This window comes from Arachis ipaensis, chromosome B9 (genome assembly GCF_059453495.1).
Source record: "Arachis ipaensis isolate K30076 ecotype BB chromosome B9, ASM5945349v1, whole genome shotgun sequence".
Lineage (NCBI taxonomy): Eukaryota > Viridiplantae > Streptophyta > Magnoliopsida > Fabales > Fabaceae > Arachis > Arachis ipaensis.
In genome coordinates, this window is record NC_142444.1 from 40,354,257 (window position 1) to 40,358,567 (window position 4,311).

Consider the following 4,311-nt stretch of genomic DNA (forward strand, 5'->3'; position numbering starts at 1 on the left):
GAAGAAAATTCTGACAGAAAATTTACAGTGAATGGCCAGAGGCTGAAGCACTATCTTGGAGGCGATATTGATTGCCAGAGGTCCACTCATCTGCTGAACTAGCAGAACTGACAGTCAAGCTAGTGACGTTAAGGAAGCGCTTATCGGGAGGCAACCTGATGAGCGGATAATTTATACGCTTTTTGGCACTGTTTTTAGTATGTTTTTAGTAGAATCTAGTTACTTTTAGGGATGTTTTCATTAGTTTTTATGTTAAATTCACATTTCTGGACTTTACTATGAGTTTGTATGTTTTTCTGTGATTTCAGGTATTTTATGGCTGAAATTGAGGGACTTGAGCAAAAATCAGATTCAGAGGTTGAAGAAGGACTGCTGATGCTGTTGGATTCTGACCTCCCTGTACTCAAAGTGGATTTTCTGGAGCTACAGAATTCAAACTGGCGCGCTTTTAATTGCGTTGGAAAGTAGACATCCAGGGCTTTCCAGCAATGTATAATAGTCTATACTTTGAACGAGTTTAGACGATGTAAAAGGGAGTTGAACGCCAGTTCTACGCTGCTGTCTGGAGTTAAACGCCAGAAACAAGTCACAAACCAGAGTTGAACACCAGAAATACGTTACAACCTGGCGTTCAACTCCAAGAATGACCTCTGCACGTGTAACATTCAAGTTCAGCCCAAGCACACACCAAGTGGGCCTCGGAAGTGGATTTATGCATCAATTACTTACTTCTGTAAACCCTAGTAACTAGCTTAGTATAAATAGGACTTTTTAGTATTGTATTAGATATCTTTTGATCATTTTTGAGATCTCTAGACCTCCATGGGAGGCTGGCCACTCGGCCATGCTTACCCTATATTCACTTATGTATTTTTCAATGGTAGAGTTTCTACACTCCATAGATTAAGGTGTGGAGCTCTGCTGTTCCTCAAATATTAATGCAAAGTACTACTGTTTTTCTATTCAATTCAACTTATTCCGCTTCTAAGATATTCATTCGCACTTCAACCTGAATGTGATGAACGTGACAATCATCATCATTCCCATGAACGCGTGCCTGACAACCACTTCCGTTCTACCTTCGATTGAATGATTATCTCTTAGATCTCTTAATCAGAATCTTCGTGGTGTAAGCTAGATTGATGGCGGCATTCATGAGAATTCGGAAAGTCTAAACCTTGTCTGTGGTAATCCAAGTAGGATTCAGGGATTGAATGACTGTGACGAGCTTCAAACTCGCAAGTGCTGGGCGTAGTGACAGACGCAAAAGGAGGGTGAATCCTATTCCAGCATGATCGGGAACCTCAGATGATTAGCCGTGCTATGACAGAGCATTTGGACCATTTTCACAAGAGGAGGGGAGGTAACCATTGACAACGGTGATGCCCTTGCATAAAGCCAGCCATGGAAAGGAGTAAGACTGATTGGATGAAGACAACAGGAAAGCAGAGATTCAGCGGAACGGAAGCATCTCTACACGCTTATCTGAAATTCTCACCAATGAATTACATAAGTGTTTCTATCCTTATTTTCTGTTTATTTACTATTAATTTCAAAAACTCCATAATCAATTATTATCCGCCTGACTGAGATTTACAAGGTGACCATAGCTTGCTTCATACCAACAATCTCCGTGGGATCGACCCTTACTCACGTAAGGTTTATTACTTGGACGACCCAGTGCACTTGCTGGTTAGTTGTATCGAAGTTGTGACAAATTATGAATTGAGATTAGAGCACCAAGCTCTTGGAGCCATTATCAGAGATCACAATTTTGTGCACCAAGTTTTTGGCGCCGTTGCCGGGGATTGTTCGAGTTTGGACAACTGACGGTTCATCTTGTTGCTCAGATTGGGTAACTTTCTTTTCGTTTTCTTTTCAAAAATTTTTCAAAAATCTTTCAAAAATTTGTCCTTTGTTTTCGAAAAAAATTTCAAAAAAAAAAAATGTTTTCAAAAATATATTTTTCTTCAGAATTTTTAAGAATGAATTCTAGTGTTTCATGAAGCATATGAAGCCTGACTGGCTGTAAAGCCATGTCTAAATTCTTTTGGACTGAGGCTTCCAAACCATCAGCATAGAAGCAAGTTACCTTGATAAGTATTGAGCAGTATATTCTCTGATGTTACATGCTAAAGCTTGGCTGGCTATTAAGCCATGCCTGACCCTTTGATTGGAGCTTTAGACTAAAGAGCATAAGATTCCTGGAATTCATATAAAAAATTTTGGAATCCTTATTTTTATTTTTCAAAATGATTTTCGAAAAAATTAAAAGAAAATACAAAAAAAATCATAAAATCATAAAAATAAAATATATTTCATGTTTGAGTCTTGAGTCAAGTTGAAAGTTTGGTGTCAATTGCATATTCATCTTGCATTTTTTGAAAAAATTCATGCATTCATAATGTTCTTCATGATCTTCAAGTTGTTCTTGGTAAGTCTTCTTGTTTGATCTTGATGTTTTCTTGTTTTGTGTCATTTCTTGTTTTTCATATGCATTTTTGCATTCATAGTGTCTAAACATGAAAGATTTCTAAGTTTGGTGTCTTGCATGTTTTCCTTGCATTAAAAATTTTTCAAAAATAAGTTCTTGATGTTCATCTTGACATTCAAGGTGTTCTTGGTGTTCATCTTGACATTCATAGCATTCTTGCATGCATTCATTGTTTTGATCTAAAATCTCCATGCATTGAGCATTTTTAGTGTTTTTCTCTCTCATCATTAAAAATTCAAAAATAAAAAAAAATATCTTTCCCTTTTTCTCTCTCAAAATTTTGAAAATTAGATTTGACTTTTTCAAAAATTTTTAAAAATCTAGTTGTTTTTATGAGTCAAATCAAATTTTCAATTTAAAAATCTTATCTTTTTTGAAATCTTTTTCAAAAATAAAATCTTTTTCATTTTTCTTAGTTATTTTCGAAAATTTTAAAAATATTTTTCTTATTTTTATGTCAAATTTTCGAAAATAACAATAACAATTAATGTTTTGATTCAAAAATTTCAAGTTTGTTACTTGCTTGTTAAGAAAGATTCAAACTTTAAGTTCTAGAATCATATTTTGTGATTTCTTGTGAATCAAGTCATTAATTGTGATTTAAAAAAAAAATCAAATCTTTTTCAAAACTAATTTCAATCATATCTTTTCAAAAATATCTTCTTATCTTATCTTTTTCAAAATTTGATTTTAAAATATCTTTTCTAACTTCTTATCTTCTTATCTTTTCAAAATTGATTTTCCAATTTGTTTCAACTAACTAACTAACTTTTTGTTTGTTTCTTATCTTTTTCAAAACTACCTAACTAACTCTCTCTCTCTCTAATTTTCGCAAATATCTTCCCCCTTTTTTCAAAATTTCTTTTTAATTAACTAATTATTTTATTTTTTTTTTAATTTTCGAAAACTACTAACCTTTTTCAAAAACTATTTTCAAAAATCACTAACCCTTTTTCAAAAATAATCTTCGAAAATCCTTCTCTCTCATCTCCTTCTAATTATTTATTCATCTACTAACATCTCTTCCTTACATCACTCACCAAAAATCCGAACTCCCTCTCTCTCTTTAAGTTCAGATTTTCTTCTTCTTTTCTTCTACTCACACAAGGACCTCTATACTGTGGTATAAAGGATCCCTATTATTATTATTTTTTCTGTGCCCTCTTCTTTGTCATATGAGCAGGAGCAAGGACAAGAATATTCTTGTTGAAGCAGATCCAAAACCTGAAAGGACTCTGAAGAGGAAACTAAGAGAAGCTAAATTACAACAATCCAGAGATAATCTTTCAGAAATTTTCGAACAGGAAGAGGAGATGGCAGCCGAAAATAATAATAATGCAAGGAGGATGCTTGGTGACTTTACTGCACCTAATTCTAATTTACATGGAAGAAGCATCTCCATTCCTGCCATTGGAGCAAACAACTTTGAACTAAAACCTCAGCTAGTTTCTCTGATGCAGCAGAACTGCAAGTTTCATGGACTTCCATCTGAAGATCCTTTTCAGTTCTTAACTAAATTCTTGCAGATATATGATACTGTTAAGACTAATGGAGTAGATCCTGAAGTCTACAAGCTCATGCTTTTCCCTTTTGCTGTAAGAGACAGAGCTAGAGTATGGTTGGACTCTCAACCTAAGGATAGCCTGAACTCTTGGGATAAGCTGGTCAAGGCTTTCTTAGCCAAGTTCTTTCCTCCTCAAAATCTGAGCAAGCTTAGAGTGGATGTTCAAACCTTCAGACAGAAAGAATGTGAATCCCTCTATGAAGCTTGGGAGAGATACAAAGGACTGACCAAAAAGTGTCCTTCTGACATGCTT

At 34.6% G+C, this 4,311-nt stretch overlaps 1 non-coding gene across 1 annotated transcript; it reads right to left on the reverse strand.

Annotated features, from left to right (window-relative positions):
* Positions 1-4,203: 4,203 nt before the first annotated feature.
* LOC148544403 (small nucleolar RNA R71) lies at positions 4,204-4,311 on the reverse strand. The gene has a single exon (XR_015900383.1). It is a non-coding gene; the product is annotated as a small nucleolar RNA R71 (small nucleolar RNA).